The following is a 21,341-nucleotide window of genomic DNA, read 5'->3' on the forward strand; positions in this document are numbered from 1 at the left end:
GGACATAATAAACTAAAATACACAGAGAAACTATTTATATAAAGTATTTCTATATATCCTACATACTTATTTCACAAAAATATAAATAGAAACTGCAATTTTTTTTATAAGGCAGAAATAATTTACCTTGGCCAAATAATCCCAGTCTTCCTTGCCACCCACACAATGTTGTGTACTCTGTATCTATGAAGTGTACTCAGTAGGCTATGGCTCTTCTTTCTTCCACCATTGTCCAGGGCACCCCAAGTTCCCATTTACCTGGGGTCTCTGGGAAGCAGGAGTCAAGCAGATCTTTTGTCCTTCAGTGACTATGCAGATTACCTGGAAACTCTGTTTGTGTCAAACCTGCATGTGGTCACAAACAGCAAAAGCTAATTGGATGTTCTATAAAATTCTGAAACTTCTGTGTAATTAACTTTTATATCCAATGGTTCACTCTAAAAGTTTGGCTACCCCTCCCTGGGTAAGGATTTTTTGTTGTATTTTCTTCTTCATCCCTATCATTTATTCTCATTCCTTGAAAGCCTAAAATGGCCTCGAAAACAAATGACTCTCTTTCCCCTACCACTCCCTTTCCCTCTCTTTCTCCCTCTTTTCCTCTTGGATTTATTCATCATTCTATTTAACCCTCTAAAAAATAAATAAAAGGAAGAATTATTACCTTCCCTTTAAGATGAAAAATTTGAAACTCAAAGAGGAAAAGAAATTTCCCCAAGGTCACACAGCTAGTGAGAGGCAGAGGGAAGGGTTCAAAGAGAAATTGTTCTGCTCCAATGCCAGCATCAGTCCCTTGACAAAGCAGTAGGTATGTGGGGGACAAGTACTTGGGACTTCATCTCCGTCTCTTTAGGACCTGCTATAAGTCTTGGCACAGGGCGATCACTAATGCATTTTCTTTGAATTAATTGAATTTTTAGTTTGGATTTTGGAACCCTGATCTGAGGGAACCTAAGAGATCACCCAGAATCTTGTTAAAATAGTTTCATAGTATCGTATAATGCGATAAGGGAGGAACTCCTCTGACAACCTAGCGGGGGTGGGTCCGGAGATATCCCTCCCCAGCTCTCCTTGCTTCTCCCACCACTCCCACACAGCACTTCTGGCCAGCCTCCCATTCTGTACAAGTCTGGGAGTGCACCTGTTTGTCTTTTAACTGACTTAATTTTTTTCTTTTAAACAAAATTAATATATCTTCATTGTAGAAAATGTAAAAAACCAACTTGGTAAAAAGAAAATTAAAAACCACACATCATCCCACTAACAGGAGATAATCACTACTATCTCTGCTGTACTTTCCACTATTTTTGTTATACGTGAATATCTTTTTTTAAACAAAAAATGCAACCATACTTTTCAAACTATTATAGCCAATTTTTCACTCAATAATATATTGTGTACATCTTGCAATGTCAATAATTATAGATAAACATCACCTGATTCCATAGCTTTGTCTGTGCTGGACAGATGGGCGGCTGGATCATCATTCATCAGCTGGTTCTCTGCAGATTAACATTTAGATCACAACTCTTTTAAAACTTTCAGACAAATTGTTTCTTGATAATGTCACTTGTGCAGACATTTGCTACGGGAGTGTCCAGTTTGCAGTTTGCGAGTTAGCTTTGCTTGAATCTGAGCCTTGCTACACCTCCACAATGGATATATCCACAGAAGAAGACAGCATTTGTGTGTGTGTGTGTGTGTGTGTGTGTGTGTGTGTGTAAATATCACGTTTAATTTGATACATTATAGTGAGAAAATGTACCTAGTGGTTCAGAGAGTACAATAAGTTCAGATGTAAGACATCATTCATAATTAATTTGACATATGCATAAATTCAGTTCCAATGGAGATAACATATATGGACATGTGTTTTTACTCAAGAAAATTAATATTTCAACAATGATCTAATTTTATGACCAACCAGGTAGTGCTTAGGTAACTGAAATAGACAATAATGTATTAATTTTTTAAATTTCATTTCTTATATATTCTCTTCCATGTCTTTTGGGGAAAAAAGTGAGAAAATTGTTTTCTACCTATGAATAATCACCTTCCTTAATTTTTGTGTATCAAATAGGACACTACCAGAAAAACAAACAAAAGGCATTTATTAGGGGGAACTAATTATAAAGGACTTGAAGAGATGAAACCAGGCAAAAGGGGGAGAAGTAACCCAGAAATTATTTACTGTTGGAAGGAAATATGGCTACAGAACAAAAGGAAAGGACTGGAGTTTCCAGAGTGCAGAAAATACTGCTGTGCTAGTTCATGAGCACATTGTACACAATGCAGTTGCTGTGGAAGATGTGACACTTAGTAGATATTGGAGCCATAGGATGGACCACCCAGCAGTGTTGACCCCATAGAGAGGGGAGCATGTGGTCACTACTAGAACCGCCAAGGAAGGACCGCTGCCACCAAAGCTGGGATCATCAAGGCAGTGCAGCCACTTCCAAGGTTGCTGCCAGAAGCAAATGGAGAGAAAGAAAACGAAAAATGAGGAATAATAATTATTTCCACTCATAATTTATTTTCTTTCTTTTCAAGATTTTATTTATTTATTTGAGAAAGAGAGCAGAGTGAGTGAGCAAGAGAGTATGAGTTGGGGTGGGGGGAAAAGAACAGAAGGAGAGGGAGAACAGACTCCCCCCTGAGCAGGGAGCCTGACACAAGGCTCAATCTCAGGACACTGAGACCATGACAGGAGCCAAAGTCAGATGCTGAGCCAGCTAAGCCACCCAGATGCCCCTCCACTGGTAATTTCTGATCTCCCGCCAGTGGCCCCTAATATACAGAAGACAGACAGCTGGAACAGTATGGGAGTATGGGAGAATGAGGATGAGGATGAGGATGACAGTAGACGAATAGCTTACCCACGAAGAAGACATCATTATCTTACTACCACTTGGTGACACAGAGGAGGCTTCATGACAAGGCAAGAGTTCTGGTTGTGAATGGATCAGAGCCCTGGCATTCTCACCTGGAACTCTGGCAGGAATGTCAGGTAGGGAGAGTAACAATCAAAAAAGCTTTTACCAATTAGTGAAAGGGAATAAAGGGAAAGGAGAGAGAATGAGTGAAAATATCAGTGAGAGTGACAAAACATGAGAGACACCTAACTCTGGGAAGTGAACATGGGGTAGTGGAAGGGGAGGTGGGCAGGGGGTTGGGATGACCGGTGATGGGCACTGAGGGGGGTACTTGGCAGGATGAGCACTGGGTGTTATGCTGTATGTTGGCAAATTGAACTCCAATAAAAAATTTAAAAACAAACAAACAAACAAAAAAAACAAAAAGGCTTTTACCTTCCATACCCGGCTTCAAGTCATGGGGGAAGCAAGTGCCATGTTACTCGGTCCCGTATAAATGGGCTCTGGGATTTCTCTGTTAGTTATGGTAGTCCTTGGCATAGGAAGGGTGGTGAAAGGCATGGCCCTGGAGATTTGGAGAACCTAGTTCCAGTCAGCATGCTTAGATTTCTTCCAACTACACTATACTTTCCCTAATCTCACCTTCCTACTCCTAGGCTTCCTGAGATGGGCCTTGAGAGTAATCAAGGCCTGAGCTTAAACAAGACACAGAGTTCTCACAGGAGGTTATAGGCCCCAGATTTCTGACTCCAGCTTCTTGATCCTCCTCTTCCACCCTGATCCATGCTCCAAACCTCAGGCAGAGATGATGTTACGAGTCTTCATTTAGCTTCTCTGAATGACCACTGTCCCAAGGCAACCACACACAACTCCCATGACATGGCCAACTGGGTGGGTTGGAGGGGCAGAGAGTCAGTCACAGACTTTGGTCCAAGCTAAAATGTGTGTAAACTGAGGATAAGGGAAGGAAGTAGGGAGGCAGAAAAGAAATAGAGCTTTCCTCCTAACTTTGAACAACTCATACAAGGCCCTTGAGAGAATGAATGACTGCAGAAACCTCAATCCATTCATTTTGCATAAGGATGGCCTAATATGTGCCATTCATTCTGCTGAGTCTTTGGGATACTGTGGTGAATAATGACTGAAGAATAAGCTATAACATGGGCAAGAATCACTCTTCCCTCAAACTTCTGTGAGACCCTACCCCCAGTGCCTTCTCCAGACCCTTGAACATCCTACAGTGTAAAGATGATTCTATTTTACAGATAGAAATACTGAGGGCTAGAGAGAATTATCAACTTAAGTTCCCATTGGCAGTTAAACAGTTTATCAGAATGGGACCTCTAAGTTGCAGGTTCCTTGATAGATATCATTTCCCTCCTCCTCATTCTCTCCCACTCCATGTTCCCAGGTAAGTGGAGCTGAGTGCCAGAATGTGATCATAAGTTTTTGGTATTGACCTATTGTCTAGTAGGTAGAGTCATTGATCTTGCAGTTTTTAACCTACAAGCCTTAGGGTGAGATATCTCTGACCTTATAGCAGATATCCCTGGAAGTCTACATAGAACAGATACCTCTGGCCAACACAAGTCATTTCAAGCTGTGATTGGCACTCTGGAGCCACTGTCTGGGATACTGTCTGGGATACCTGAGATATATTCTGTAGACACTTCTACCTGGGACAGACTCTTTGTCTCTCAGAGTGAGTGTAGCATAATGGACAGGGACAGGTAGCCGCCTCAGCAACAACAAAGTCTTGCCCTTGTTGTTGGTAGGGGACCTGTAGGAAGTTTCTGTTATCATTGTCATCCCCTTCCATTGGGTCTTGTGGTAACTGTAATTTGGTGGCTTCATGGTTTGTTCCAGAAAGCTCTGGGCTGAGGTGTTTCCCAGGATCCAGTTACTCACCATTTGGGCTAGACTTCAGAGGCCGGGGGTAGATCCTCAGTGGAAAGTAGACTCCCTCTCTCTAATTCTGGCATGGGTGCAGGATAAATGGACTTTTGTCCTATGATAATGGTTGACATTGTCATGAACAGGGTCCTGTGCAAATGATGGGGTTTGAAAATGTGGGGCTCAACTTTCAAGACTGTCCTGTGATTGCCCAGTGAAGAGATGTTAAAGTAGAGGTGGTTCTGGTTGACATGACCTCTTTTAAGACATCAACACATTTTGCCTGTGAGGGTGTTGGAGTTACTGTTTACCCTATTGGGTTAGACCTAATGGAAGAGGTCTGTCAAGAATTTGAGTGGGCATGAGGGTGAGACTTCCATGACACAGCTCCTTCACTGTCAACAGGTGTTCCATACCCAACTTCTTGAGCCAGGCTTGATCTCTGTTAGCAAGTGCTACCAGGCTAAGAGCAGCAGGGCTAGGTTAGTCAAGGACCCAGAGCCAGTAGCAGCAAAAACAGCCACCCTGGCACTGGCCCCATACTTTATGGGAGCTCATGCCTTTTTTGCAGAACTCAGAAATGAATAAATAAATGGATTAGTAAAGGAACAAATTAATCTTATCCTTGCTCAGAAAATATGCCCTTGCTATGACAACTTCACAAGGATTCTAAGACCTTTTTCTTACTAAAGCATTCTCTGCCATGCCTTTTATATTTCTATGATCACGATGGGAGAAAGGAGCCAATGAGTCACAAAATCCTATAGGAATTCAGAGGAGGCAAAAAAGCATTATCTTGAGACTTTGAAAATATTTGGCACTTCAAGGAGATGTCGGCTTGAGAAGGCAGATTGACTGGGGGAGGTTATTTCAGGCAGGAAGAACCTCAAAAACAAAGGCATAAAACTAAGAAAGAACATGTTAGTGTGAGGATAGAAAACCAGTTTGGTTGAAACACATAGTGTTGTTGGAAACCATGAGAGCAAAGGTTATATAAAGGATGCTCTTGATGGATGGGGACTCTTCAATGTGAGATTCAGGATATGTCCCTTAATTCTATGCTTTTAGTGCCTCATTCAGAACCTGACACAGAACAGTCATCTAGTAAGTGTGTGTTGAGTGAGTGAGTGAATAAGTGAGTGGATAAATGAATACATAGATTAAAAAAATAAATTTTGATGGGAGAGAAAGTGGTCCAGTGGAAGCCAATGAGCCTAAAAGCATGGTGATTCTATTGACAGGAATGAGAAGTTTAGACATGGTAAGTTAGAGATAACAGTAGAATCTTCCAGTGAAAATTTCCCATAAGAAGCTATTTGGAATTAAGATCAGAATGTGTCCAGGGGTAGAGATCTGTAAGTGGTAATGACAATCGTAATTGAAACCACAAGTCTGGATATGCTCTTGAGGGCAGTTAGTGTAAAAGCTGGAAAGCAGAAAGCAAGGACTGAGCAGTGGGGTTTACACCTTAGGTAGTGGTAGAAAAAAAGATGAGGGAGACACCATGGACTTTGGAGAACCAGGAAAGTGGTGTTAAAGAATCCAATAGAGAGAAGAATTTTTTTTAAGCAGTGGAGTTGGTGGCTGTAACAATGAGGCAGAGCTCAGAGACTGAGTAGATTGAGAGTGGGATCGTTCTTTAGACAACCAAGGACACTACAGTCAGCAGGTGGAAGCAGTGTTGGGACCTGGTTGGGGAGTGTTCTGTTGGAAAACCTCGAGGATAGAGAGAGGACAGGCAGCTGGGGTCAAGGAGATTGCTCCGAGGATGGGAAAGCATCTGCAAAGCTGAAGTTTGAGGCCTCCTATGTGATCTCTTGGGGCTGGCGATGGTAGTGTTCTCAGTCAGAGAAGATGGTCAGGAGCAAAGGAATGAAGAAATGTAGAATTAATTCATACTTGAGGTGAAGATTATGAGTTAGGTTTAGAGCAGTCTTAAGACTCTCACACTTGGCAGCTTTGTCAGGACAAACTTCTCACCTCCAATGTAAGTAGCCAAGCCAGTTAAGAGAGGATTGGAGACACCATCTAGAAAGGAAATCACTAAAAACCAATGATTAAAAAAAAAGTCAGGATCTCTATTTGAGGGATCAATGACTATTAATACCCTGAAGTATTTCTGAAACCTTTTGGTTTCTTGTAGTTTTTTCTGTGATGGTAGTGATGGCGGTCTTTTGGAGCAAGAGGAGGCAAGAAGGGAGCAAGGAGACTCACCCCTGCTTCATTGCCAGCCTTAGAGGGCAAAAAATGTGAGGATAGGGGTATGTTTCAGAAAAGGAAGAGAAGAGATAGCCACGAGCTGTTGAAGCCTATAGGAAACAAGGAAGAAGGATGTGTAGGAGCCAACACAGGACTGAAAAAGTTGCCTGAAGCCCAACCATCTGTCCCTCATATGAGACCAGTTGTAAAGCCAAGGTGGTTAACCCCAGGGCTTCAGAGTCCTACAGACCCAGAGACAAACTCTGCGTTTTCCACCCTCTGGGACAAATGACTTAATCCTCAGCTTCTCACCTATAAAATAATACATGATAACAACAACAACAAAATAATAGAATCTACCTCTTAGCGCTCTTGGCTCTTGTGAGGGTTAAATAAAACAATGTGCCTAGTATGGGGCTTGACATTCAAGAAGTGGTGGTTTCTAGAGAAGCACGTTCTTAACAGCCACATATTAACTCTTTGGATCCCAGGAGTCCTATTGGATACATAGTGATTCCAGCACCATTTACCTAAGCTCTAGTCCTCAAGGCTGCTAAACAGACTGGGCACTAGAATACTCTCTGTGCCAGGTCATGAGAAGGGTATGTCAGTTGTTTTCCAGGATGGTAGGCAATCTATGGGGTGCCATTTAAAGCCAAGAAACTCAAATGAGACCCAAAGGAGAGAAATCTGCTAATGAGCCCATCAAGATAAAGAGGTAAGAGTGTCAGCTTCTGACCATCTGTCTTGTTCTGGCAGCTCCTGCTGTCCAGACCCCACCCCCTGCACCTCATCCGAAACTTGCCAATGCCATTGATTTGTATTAATCTGATTGAGGATTCATTATCCCAAGTACCAACCTGTCACTGTTTGCTTAGCTTGCATGAAATCAGAGCTACGCAAAAATCAATGTGTGAAATCTTTGTATCAACATATAAGAAATGAAAGGTTTCTGCTGGCAGATGCAGGTTTTTAGACAGATTAAAACTGACAAATTGGCATGATCCACGATGAAGGCAATGATGAGGCACAGTGAAATGTCAAAGGTTTTGAAAATGGCATGCTGAGGAAAAGAAACACGTTCCTGCCAGGGGAAAAAAAGGAAAAAGAGACTCTTGTTTAAACCAGGCTTTTGGGTTTGCACAAGTACTGATGACTTTTTTTTTTTTTTTTTTTTTTTTTTTTTTGAAGAGCTAACCTGTTTTCAGCAAGGTTGGCATGGGGTTATTGTCCTTCTGTCGGAACAGTAAGAAAAACAAGGGGTTACTAACTTCAGTAAGGTTGTGGTGCCCAGTGACAGTGCCAGGACAGAACGGGGGGGGGGGGCTGGATGGCCACTTTCCCCAATCAGTGAATTCTCTGACTCTCAGATGGAGAGACTTGCACCTCTTGCCCCCCGTATAACTTCTCCCTCTAAGAGATGATTGAAGGAACTGCTCCTTTTCAAACAATTGCAAATCTCCAACAGAATTCTAAAGCAGACTGATGAGGGCAGACACCTGCATGTTTTGCACAATGAATGCTGTGTTCCCCAATTCAATTTACAAGACACTCATGCATTGGGGCTAAGTGTCTTAGCTTTGATTAAAAACACCTTTACTAAGGATGATGACCAACTTAACAAAGAAGAAAAAGCCACTTCTACTTATGACATACACTGCATAATGTGTACGTGTATATATACAATGCAACACAGCACTCCATAACTGTGGCAAAAATTCCTTTTAATTTGGATTTCCCATGTCTCACAGCATACTTGTGAACCATCTGCTTTCAACACCGTTGAATTGTGTATGCTTCAGGAATGCAAATTCTTTTTCTTTTTTTTTTAAATAGTAGCCAAGAAAGGTAAATATACTGCTACTGAAGAAAAAGGAATCTGATCCAAACAACCCCCAAACCACTAATAGCACATATTTGCAAAACTCAAAGAGAAATCATCTTTGGCAAATATGGAGGGTGGTACAGTAGAAAGAGGCTGAGCTCTGAAAGGAGACTTGATATTGAATCTTGCCCCTACTACTCATTAGTGTGACATTTAAAAAAAAAAGAAAAAAATATATCAATTCTCTATCTACTTTTTCTGATCCTGTAAAATAGGAATAAGATTTTCTAGGAGTTTTACCAGGATCAGATGAGAAAAGGAATGTGAAATATAGTACAACCAAAATTTTGCCTAGAATACAATAGACTCTCCATGCAGGTTTGTTTTCCCTGGGATCATTTATCATGTGAACAATTATCTGTATCCTCACCTCTGTCGACTAGAGTGGATACTATAGAAAAACTATATGATTAGTGGTTTGTTATTTGGTTATCAGTGGAGGCAGAAATATTTCCCAGCTCTACAGTGTTCACTCCTCAGAGCAATGAAGGCACAACCAAATAGTAAAATTGACCTTTGTTAGTGTTTGGCTGGTATTCATCTTCTATGGACCCTGACCCTGTTTACCAAATTCCCCCAAAACTTCATAACTTGAAACAATCATTAATTTGGCTCACAAAGTTGCAATTTAGGCTTGACTCTGCTCCATGTGGCATCACCTGAGGCAGCTCAGTTGGGGGCTGAGGCATCTGCTTCCAAGATGACTCACTCATGCGGCTAGTCAGTTGGTGCTCAATGTTGGCAGGGAGCTCGGCTAGGGCCAATGCTATGGGCTTCAGTTTCTCTCCACATGGGCCTTTCTGTGTGGCCTGGTCTTTCTCACAGAACAATGGCTTGCTTCCAAGGACAAGCATCTTATGAGGGACAGAACCAGGTAGAAGCTATGTCACTTTTTATGACCTAGACTTAGAAGTCAATAGTGTTACTTCTGTTATACACTGTTAGCTGAGGTAGAGGTCTGCCCAGGTGCATGGGGAAAGATCCTAGCACTACCTCTTGATTGGGGAGGGACAGGACATGTGGCACTGGAAATATTGTTACGGCTATTTTTGAAAAATTACAATCTGTCACAATTTTTTTTCCTGGTCTTTGATTACCATCTTGGTTCATTTTTGTTTTCTTTTGTTTTGATTTATTTTTTTAAGTTATTAAATTCCAGTGAGTTAACATACAGTGTAATATTGGTTTCAGGTGTATAATATAGTGATTCAACACTTCTATACAACCAATACTTGGTGCTCATCACAAGTGCACCCCTTAATCCTGATCAACTATTTCACCCATCCCTCTACCCACCTGCCCTCTGGGAACCATCAATTTTTGCTCTATAGTTAAGAGTCTGTTTCTTCGTTTATCTCCTTCCTCATCCCCTATGTTCATTTGTTTCGTTTCTTAAATTCCACATAGGGGTGAAATCATATGGTATTTGTCTTTCTCTGACTGACTAATTTCTCTTAGCATTAATATCCTCTAGCTCCATCTTAGTTCAAACCTTTATAACTAAATTTGCTGGAACTAGGACTTTTCTCCTCCTTTTGATTTGCTTTTCTATTTGATCTCTTCTTCCTTTCTTCTATATTGAATCCCAATCTTAAGTATAGAAAGGAAAGTTCTGATTATTCCCCTCCTTCATCCCCATTCTAAAATCCTCTTTGACTGCCTACGGACTATGGAATATGCTTCAAACCTCTTAACATGATGCTCAGTGATTCCATGTGCGTCATGATCTGGATACGATTTTCCAGGCTGAGCTTATTCTAGTCTAATACACACAGCCTAATGTCTCAGTGAAGTTAACCTAGATTCTATTTTGTCAAGGCAACTGTATGAGGTGGAAAAATCTTGGACTTGTAGACTTTGCACTCAGTCAGACCTGGGTTCAAATCCCAGCTCTGCCACTAGGCTGTCTCATTTGTAAAATGAGCTTTGTAATTCTTACCTTGCAGGATTGCTAAGAAGATTAAATAAACAATGTAGGTAAAGAGACTGGCACAGAGTAGATTTTAAGTGAATATGGCTGTCTTTATCTCTTTCCATGTTCCTTTGAAACATATAATATAACATAAAAATATAAAGTATCTTATTTCAGAGCCTGTCTGTGAAGACTGTCCTTCTGAAGCCTTGACTCCCCAGACTAATGCTTCCCCCTGTATCGCCAGCTTTGGGCCAAACAAGAGTCACGTGCAAGGTGGCAACACCTCTGAAGGCACTTGGCTGTGTGTCACTAGCCATAGAAACCCACATTGTGAGTTGGTGGCACCAATGCACAGGGTGAACTTCCTATGACTCCTAGTCTGGGCACCTTAAGTGACTTGTCATACACGGATAGAAGTGCATTTTGATTTACACGCCCTTGGAGATGATTGTGGTAGTGTGGTTTATTTTTCACAAATCCACACTGGGCTGGGCAGATGTCAAAAGCATTCCATGAGAGCATCCAGTAACTTTCCTCTAAGTGTCCTTACTCTTTGGGACCTGTTTACAAATCTCCAATCAATTAAGGCATTTTGGGGTTACTTCTAACATTTTGCCTAAATCGTTCATTTATTAATGCCATTAAATGTATACCTTTCGGATTAGATTTCCATTTAGCAGGCAATTTACTTAACCAGTCGATGGGAAATTTCCAAGAATTACAATCTCCCCATTTCCAATAATTTGTAGAGTCTTGGAGAGGTCATCATGCTCATCTATATTGGAAGCAACAGATCTATGGCAAGCAAGCCAAGTTATAAGACTTAACCTCTTTAGAAGTTATCCACACTAAGAATAGCCCAACATTACAGTGCATTCAATTTTTAATGGAGTTATGCTGAAGCTATTCTTCATTCCAGGATAGAATTTTCTTTAGTGCTGGCATCTTCCCATGTCTCTTGCAAGCCATCCGTCCATAGCCTCTCCTACAGCATTCCGCTATTTTACTGTTCCAGATAGTGCTTAAAAATCTGAAAGTCTGTGGAGACAGACAGTTTGGGCAACCACATTCAAAGACTGACATGTCTACGCTTATGGGAGGCTGAGGGCAGAGAAAGAATGCCCCTCTTGTCTTCTTCACCAAGCACTTTAACTTCCTCCATGAAACCTTTCCTAATTTAGCTCCATTCAGCTTCATTGCTTTATTCACTTCATAATATGAATAGTTGCTATTTCGACATTTATTTAGCTTTTCCTACCTGTCAGACCCTGCACTAAGCACTTTATATTCCTTATCTCATTTATTTCTTAAAATAGCCCTGTGAAAAGGAATTCTTATTCTCATTTCATACGTAATGAAACTGAAGCCTGGAGGTGAGCAAACCAGTCCTGTGAGCACCCTGCAATGCTGCACACCACAAGGCTTTCTCCTGCTATCCACCCTGCTGCCAATTTCACAGTCCCTGGGACAGAAGACTTTATATGTGTTCATGTTTTTCAATGAGTCTTAATGCCCCTTTCTTTGTGTACCTGTTTCTTTGTTCCTTAGACTAAGAATTGAAAAAAACAGGAAATATCTGATGAGTGGTCCAGAGCTTTATTTACTTCCCAGAAAGCATCTCTGGTGTGTGGAGAGTGTTGAATGTGACAAATCATGATTTGGGAGCCAACTTTTGGCATTCCCTCTTTTCACCTGTGCAATGGTTGATTGAACCAAGGCGAGATTGGTCTTGCCGAATCCATGTTATTACCTTTAAAATGATGGTTATTGGGGTGCCTGGGTGGCTCAGTCCATTAAGTGTCAGACTCAGCTGAGTCATGATCTCAGGGTCATGAGGTAGAGTCCCCCATCGGGCTCCTGGTGTGGTACCTGCTTGATTCTCTCTTTCCCTCTCCCTTTCCCAGTGGCCCCATCCCCTGCAAGGCTCTCATACATGTGCACTTGCTTTCTCTCTCTCTTTTTTTTTCTCTCTATATATACATATATGTGTGTGTGTATATATACACACACATAAAATGATGGTTATTATACCTATAGTAGAATTTGTGTATCTGCAAATGTTAGGCCAAATACCATAAAGATGTGGAGAATTCTTATATGTAGTCTCTCAAAGTCCCTTGCAAGGACTTTTGTTTTCAGAAGGTGATAAGTCACTTGTGATCATTTTCTCATCCTGGGAGAACAGTGCCCCAAGTATATAAAGTACCTCCTCAGAGAAGCCTGGGATTCAGGCTTGGGTTCCTGCTGGGTGATGGGGAGCCAATCAACAAATGCCCAGAGCTGTTTCCTCCTTGAACAATGGGAACATGGAATGGTGTGCCTGGCAAGGAGCCAGGCAGCTGTTTTTTGAGTCCTTGGGGGGTAGCAGTGGTCTCCCATTGCAGGGAGAGGGATTTAAGTTAAACCTGAGGAAATATTTCCGAGTATAGGCACTGTGAGACTCCGGAATGCAAGGTTAAGGAAGGCTGGAATGTTCTTTGGAAACACTGAAAAAAAAAAAAAAAAGAAAAGAAGAAGAAGAACAGCAACAAAAAACCCCCAAGAAACCAATCCATTTGACTGTTGTATTGCCTGGAGGCAGAAGAATGGATTAGTTCCTTTCAGACCAAGGAGTTAATATTGAGAAAAGAGATCTGTTTCTTGTCTGTCTCACCTTACATAATAGAAAACTTCTTTTCAGTGCCTATAAGAAGTGACACATGTACTATTCCCCGATAATCATCCCCACACTTCTCCCCTTTCCCAAACATCTGGTCCTACTATCAGTGTTGTTGCAATATAGGGAGGCTGACTCCTTGTCCACAGAATTCTCCAGAAAATACATGCTCCCAAGAGCCAGATCCTGACATCTAAGGAAGTTTCCAGAGTCCAAATGCACCATGGAGTATACCACATGAGTGCTGTGAGGGCCACCTTCCCAAACCTGTATTTTAGGGAGCACTTAACTGTGGGTTTTCCTTTGGAGTTACAACTAGAAGCTTCCCACCGATCAATCAGAGGCCAACAAATACACAGCATTGGTTTTGTGAGCAAGAATGCACAAAACTCTTTCCCTTTATTGTCTCATTCCTGCCAACAGAGAATACACTTAATTAAAAGTCATTGGGAAATGCTCCAAACAAAAGAGAAATGAAGCTTTTGAAAGGTGGAACATGTGTGAGCTCTGGGCCCTTAAAATCGTTAACTCCTTCAGAATCCTCGGAGCTGCCAACACAATGGTGAAGAGTGTAGCGTTTTCTTCCCACAGAGTGGCAAGCATGTCAAGGAAATACACAGCCCGCCCCCACCCCTCAAAATGACTTGCAAAGTTGCCTTTTGTTTTTTTTTTTTTCAATGTTTTAAAGCTTTTCAGTATCTCGGAGACACAGTTGGTCCAGGTGGGTGATGAGAGCAATGTCTGGCATGACAGCTTAAAATAAAATGTTCTGTTTCCAAGACTTGATTTTCCCCCCCAAGGTCAGACTAATTTAATTGTTGTTTTAATCCATGGAGCTGTACCATTTGCTTGGTCCTCAAAAACACCATTAAAGCAAGGATCTTAATTTGCCATCTATGGATGGATTTCAGGAATCTCTGAACCTATTAAAACTATGTCCAAAATATCATGTTTATAAGCTCTTTCCTTGGGGCGGCAGTCCAAAGCTCTCTTCAGTTCCCTTGGGGATTTGTGATGGTAAAGTACAAAGAACCACTGCATTTAAGGCAACCATCTCTTCAATCACCCCTCTGTCATGCCACCAGAGCTTCCCTGGCATATGCCACATAGGTGTCAATGTCTTGTCCGTGATTTACTAGGGGAGGCCCTCCTCTTGATGGTAATATCCAAGCAGAAGCAGTACCCTTGTGCATCAGGCCAGATGGAGGAATTTGTCATCAGATGCAAACCTAGGCAGAAAGATAATAGATGATTTCTCTAGGGTCTCTTCTGATCTCAAGGTTCTAGGACTCAGCGAACTGTGGCCCAGAAATAGGAACTTGGGGCCACGTAATTGGCATTTTATTCATAACCACTTTTCTTTTAAGGGAAATTGTTTATCCTCATTGCCTTCCTGCTCTTCATGGGACCGAGTCTGACAAGCAAAATGGGAGATGGAGTGTGTTGGCTATAGGCAGAGGCTGGAGGGTCTCTGGGCCAGGGGATGTGGATTGATGAAATGCCCAAGGGGCAAAGCAGGTGTTCTTAGAAAACGTGGGTGCTGCTGGTGTGATATTCTGTGCAGGAAAATGCCTGTAGTCTGTGTTTGGAAAGGGTCTTTACGAGTTTTTTGGTATCTCCAGAAAAGTGCTTTTAAAGAGTTAATTTAAGTTGTTGCCTTTCTTTTTCTTTTCATTAAACGAAGCTAAGAACTGATTTATCTATAGTCCTTCAACTGCCACTTCTGGTCCCACTCTGCTTTGGAAGGGACAGAGCTTCAGAATAAGATCAACAATCAATAAAGCATCGTGGTGCGGCTACTCCAGCTGTACCCAAACCTTCCTCACCTTCTGGGCTCTGGGGTTTGGCTGTGGAGGGGGAAGGGTGCCCAAGCCATGCCTGAACCCGTAGTCCTAGCCCAGCAACCACAGGCACAGGAGATCAGTGGAAAGTTACAACAAACCCCTGTTGCTCAGTGGGAGAAACAACAAAAGCCTAGCATGAGAGAGACGGGAGGTGGAGTAACTTAATTATTAATTAATTAATTTGTTCAAAAAAATGTTAATGTTCTTACCATGTAGATACCTCTGCTGCACCACATGGGCCCACTGTGGGGGGAATCTGTCCTCAAGGAACTTGTAAAGCCACTTACATCAACCGTAATACTTTGAAAGCTGAAGTGCAAACAGCCCAATTAACTAACTGGGTACAGACAGTAACTGTTCTGGGAATTCAGAGAAGAGAAAGATCCCTCTGTGGGGGATGGTCAGGGAAGGCTTTATGGAGGTGGTGAGAGTATCAGTGACTTAGGAAGGTGGGGAAGATTTGGGGAGGATGGCTGGAAGGGGGATTTCCAGGTTGGGAGGGAAAAGATGAGCAGAGCTGTAGTGTATGAAAATATCAGGTGTTATCGATCAATAGAGAACTAGCAGGGAGCTCTTGTGAATGACCTTGGATATCATGCAAAAGGGTTTTGATTTTATCTTGTAGGTGAGAGCTTTTAAAATGTTTTAATGGAAACGACACACTACAAAGTTTTTATTTTTCCTCCTCCTTCGCTTCCTTCTCTCTCTTCCTTTCTTCTTTTTATTTTCCTAAATTTGATTCTCAGGTTTTACCCCATCATGACTGTGTACATTTCATTTGTGGTGCTGCCATGTGGTATCCTGGGATTATAACATTTTTGTCTCTCTGCAATGAATAATTATACCATTTAAAAATTCATTTTCAATGTACTTCCTACTAATTTATCCCTAGACTTAAGGGCTAAATCTTCTTCTCAGAACTTTTGTTCAAACATCTCAGGTACCCTCTGTCCTACGTTTTTCTGGAGACACACCTCTGGACTCATCTGGGTTCCTGCTTCAATTTGGACTACACGCTTTCCAGACCTACTACACAGCATCTCTCTGGCATTTCACCTCAATCCTTCTGGATATTTCTTGCACCCTACCCCTCTCCTGAGTTGAATATCCTGTTTCTTGGGTCTTGCATGTCTCTATTTTTTGGTTTGTGTGCTTATTTTCTCATTTTGGTAGAGCACATCCTCTGGTATCTGAAGAATGAGTATAGAGAAACTGCTTTCTGGAGAACTTGTTTGTCTGAAAACACCTTTACTTTGACTCTTCGTTGATGGTTAAGTATAGAATTCTAGATTGGAAATAGTTTTCCCTTGGGATTTTGAAGGTATTTTTCTGTCTTCCATGTTGCTTCCCATGTTGCTGTGAAAAGTTCTATGCTATTTGGATCCGCCTTCCTTCTTGGTTCCTGGTTTACCTTTTTTTGCAGGATGTTTTCTCTGACTATGGTGATCAATTTTGCTGGACACTTATAGCCCTTTCTGTCTGGAGACTCAAGTCTTTCAGTTCCAGATATTCTTCTTCAATTATCCCTTTGATAACTGCCTCTCCTCTATTTTCTCCATTCTTTCTGGAACTCTTCTAATTCAGATTTATTTCCTCATGTTTTCTATATTCCATCTTATTGTCTCTGTTCCACCTTCTGTGACACATCTTCAGCACAGCCCTGTTTTCAAATTATGACATTAAGTCTCTTGTCTCTTCTACCCTTTCTAATCTTCCCAAGGGTCTTAATTAGAGTTTTGTTTCTCCTTCTCCTCCTCCCACTTAAAAAATATATTATTACTTCTGGTACTGTTTCTATTTCCGTGGAGTTTCTTTGTTCCACTAACTATTGGTCTCTGTTCAGCTCCAGGTTTTCCTCAAGCATATGGTGATCTTTGACTCTCTTTTCCTACTGAGAAGATCAGCATCCAAAAACTGATTGGAAGCTCTTCTTATTTAGGAGCTATTTGTCCACTAGTAAGCCTCATGGTAGGTTAGCGCATGTAGGAAACCCCAGTGGTCAAATCTCTAGGTCTTTTAACTTTTATGAGATGATACCTTATTTCTTTTGTATTTTATTTTTCAGGGAGAAAGCCTTTAAATTCTTGACTGTTTGAGGAAAAGGTACATGGACTAAAAACCTATCTGTTAGTATGCATGACCTAATAGTAAATGGTGCCCAAGGATCTCACTGTTTCAGGCGGAGATTTTATTTTATTCTTTCTTCAGTAATACATCCCATCATCAGCTTGCCTGATGTCCCACATCCAGAATCCTCCTGGTTCATCCTCTCCAAGAGAAAAAAAATCCTCGGTCTTTGGCCAGGGTAGAGGAGGGAAAGCTACTGCTTCTTATGCAGACTTTAATTCTTTATTTTTTCAACCCCACCTTCTCCCTTGGTTTGAGAGAGATCTCCTGTTTCCTGAGAAATTCACTAGAAATTCACTAGGGCTGTTTACTGAGCCCTAGTGAATTTCTTTGGAAAAAAAGAAGCTTTATAATGTTGTAAATCTTGTAAGTCAGCTACTCTTCTCTGTTGGCTTTCCAGCTTCCAAATTTCTGAGATTGTATCTCTTTTTCTAGTCTCTTAAGGCTTTGTGTCCTTTCTATTCTTCTGCTGTTGTTTTTGTAGAACTACAGGAGGGAGCAGAAGTAAATGTAATGTTTTAATCCATCACTATGAACCAAAATTCAGGACAACTGTGGTAAGTATCACAAGCTGTGTGCTTGAAAGCTAGTAACACATACCTGTGCCAGACTGACCCTTCTTGCAGTCTGGAGGTAAGTCAAGATACATACATGGATTTGCAAATGGTGCTATACTCGCATCAATGCCAAATCATCATGGAGGCGGAAAACATCCTCATACAGCTACATGCAATTGGGAGCTGCTGAAGACTTCTGAAATTGAGACATTGAAAAGCAGGGATTTGGAAGATAGTTTTTCAGAAGATGGGCTGAAGGATAAACTGGATATAGGGAAGGCCAACAAGAGAGGCAAGAATAGAATTTTTGTCACTGATGAGGCATAAGATAATGAGTTCTACCTGGGGGATGAGGGTCATTTATTCAATCAGCCATCATATTTAGAGGGAGATCATTAGGTGCCAGGTATTTGGCCACACCCCAGGTTTATAATTGGCAGGTTGTACTTTCCAAAGATGGCTACACAGGTACATCCCATCCTACTTGCTCTTCTTACAAGGTGATTTGACCTCCTCCATGGCGTTGAGAGATGGGTTGTATTACCTTCCCACTGAATCTGGGTGGCCTGGGATGGTGGCAAAGGAGGCTCTGTGTCGTTGGGCTATGTGATACAAGGCAAAGTGGCCTTCTTCTTGTTCACTGTCTTTTGGAACACGTGTTTGGAACCCTGAATGGCCATGTGAGATTTGTGGCTACCCTGAGACTGCCATGAGGGAGAGACTGAAGACAGACCACATAGACATGGAGAGAGCTTCGAAAGGTCCCAGTGGCTTGAATTTTCCCAGCTTAGTTACCAGCTGTGTGTGTGATGAATGAAACCTTAGGGATGATCCCAGCCCCAGCCTCCAGACACTAATTGTGGAGAGACCCTGTAGAGAGTGAGAACTGCCTCCCTGAGCCCCACAAAACTTGGGATTCACACGAGAGAACACTAGGAATATGGCCATTGTTTTAAGCCTCTAAGTTTTGAGGTGGCTTGTTATGCAGGCACAGAGGAGGATAAATAAATAATTACAGTACATGTGATATATCTCATAATAGCTCTGCTGACACCAGGCTAGTGAAAGAAGGAAGGAAGTGCTTGATTCGGCCGGCACAGTGTGGGAGGGGAGGTGTTTACAGGAGAGAGGATGGATGAGCTGCAACTTACTGGTGAGTAGATGCGTATCAACTAGTAGTGGAAATGGGGAGGAAGAGACAACTATAAAAGGAGAAGAAAAAAGAGAAAGGACTGATAGTATTTTGAGATTGCCTGGCTATGAGACAGGGACCCAAGGAAGAGAAAGGCTATAAATGGCCTTGAGGTCTTACTCAATTTCTCTTATTCATTTAACGATATTCCAGTCCCGGTGGCCACGGGCCACCTAGCCTCTTCCCTCTCATTCAAATTAGCTTTACCTGAACTGGATCAGAAAGTATAGTGTTCACCAAGAGTCTTTGTTGGTGGAAGCAAAGCAAAGCCTGGAATCTAGAAGTACAATAGTGACATCCTCTAATAACTAGCTTGTGACCTCCATTCTCTATGAGGGATTAAAGGATTCACTACAGTGACCACAAAGTGCAGCATGACTGTGTCTGTGATTCACACTTGAGCACCCTCTTTGCACCTGCCAGTGGTTCGGGTGGTGCTCCTCCCGTGGCACACACACCTGCACTCATTCTGATATAAATGGGACTCACTCCTCAGTCCTTTGGCTTATTTACCACTGGGCACTAGCCCATGACTAAGTAACATGTTGGGGGTGGGTAAGTGAGGTGGGTGTGGGGGAGATAGGAGGAGAAATAAGCATTTTCCTGGAAAAGGACTTCTTGGTATTCTCTTCTGATCAAGAGTGCGGAAGATCACTTAATTAAGAGACAGTGCTTAATAACAAGGAAGGAAAATGCTTTCTTGTCATCTGGATTCCTTTGCTAATGGAATCTTCCAGCTCATCCTGGCTAGGTCGATTGACTACACTGGAAGGATTCACTGTCATGAAAGCTTGAACGTACAATTGCAGGGCAGGAGCCCTTATGATGCACGCAAGGACTGTAGCCAACCACTCTTTTTGGATGCTCCTCTACTGTGGAAACATGCCTGCAAGTGTGCCTCTGCGACTTCCAAGTGAAGGTGTTTTGCATGATTTCATTTCCTTTTAACCCCATGCATGAGCCTTATTTATACCAAAGCACAGCATGTATGTGTATGTCTTTCATAGGTAGCATGCATTTTTGTTTGGATTTCTCTTCCCTCCCTTCCTCATCCAACAAACTCATTCTCATCCTCAGAAGCAGATTTCAATGGCATCTTCTCTGTAAAAGAGGTAAAGTTGCTTGCTTCTGCTAGATGCTACCTTAGCCCGGTGGCAGTAAAACATAAAAGCTGTGAAAATGGATTTTGGGGTCAGAGAGATATGGAGTCACATGCTGACTCTGAAGATGACTAATTCTGTAATTTGGAGGAAGACAGTTGTACTTGTTTACTAGGGTCTTGGAACAAAGCACCACAAACTGAAATGGCTTCAAGCCATAGAAATGTATCATCCTACAGGGCTAGAGGTTAGAACTCCAAAATCAAGGTGGTGGTAGGCCATGAGCCCTCTGAAGGATCTGGGGAGAGACTCTCTCCTTGTCTCTTCTGGCTCCTGGTGTATTCCTGGCATTTCTTGGTTTGTAGATGTGCCACTCCAATCTCTGCCTACATTATCACATGTGTGACTTCTCGCTGTGTGTCTACACTGTCTTCCCTCTGTGCGTGGCTGCCTCTGTGTCCAAATTACCCCTTCTTATAAGGACATCAGTTCTACTGAAGTAAGATCCACCCTAATTATCTCATCTTGATTTGGTTACGTCTCTCAAGACCCTATTTCCACATAAGATCATGTTCACAGGTGCTGAGGGTTAAGAACTTCAACATATTTTTTGGGGGGACACAATTCAACTCATGATGGCAGCTAACCATTCTCAGCTTTCATTTTTTTGTTCTGAGAAGTAAAGCCTGACAATAGCATCAAAGTTGAAGAGATATTGTTGGGGATATTTTGGGAGACACACCTGATGTGTTATCCACAATGCTTTGCACTCTCAATTAAAGGTGGCACTTGTTTTTTTTTTTTTAAAGATTTTATTTATTTATTCATGATAGTCACACAGAGAGAGACAGAGAGGCAGAGACACAGGCAGAGGGAGAAGCAGGCGCCATGCAGGGAGCCCGACGTGGGATTCGATCCCGGGTCTCCAGGATCGCGCCCCGGGCCAGAGGCAGGCGCCAAACCGCTGCGCCACCCAGGGATCCCAAGGTGGCACTTGTTAAGGAAAATGTCTGCATGGTGAAGAGCAAGTCAGCTCTGCATTTGCCAAAATGCACCTTCTCCATGAGAGTTTTTTTTTTTTTTCACTAAAACCCACTGCAATT

At 42.0% G+C, this 21,341-nt stretch overlaps 1 protein-coding gene and 1 long non-coding RNA gene across 6 annotated transcripts in view; one reads left to right on the forward strand and one right to left on the reverse strand.

Annotated features, from left to right (window-relative positions):
* LOC140631134 (uncharacterized) overlaps positions 1–21,341 on the forward strand; it is a 138,969-nt gene that overhangs the window by 75,212 nt on the left and 42,416 nt on the right. The window lies entirely within an intron of this gene.
* LOC140625239 (uncharacterized) lies at positions 136–2,965 on the reverse strand. Its single transcript, XR_012024603.1, has 3 exons — positions 2,874–2,965; positions 1,434–1,499; positions 136–345 (listed from the first exon to the last, which is right to left on the reverse strand). It is a non-coding gene; the product is annotated as an uncharacterized lncRNA (long non-coding RNA).

The sequence above is a fragment of the Canis lupus genome, chromosome 3 (genome assembly GCF_048164855.1).
Source record: "Canis lupus baileyi chromosome 3, mCanLup2.hap1, whole genome shotgun sequence".
NCBI lineage: Eukaryota > Metazoa > Chordata > Mammalia > Carnivora > Canidae > Canis > Canis lupus.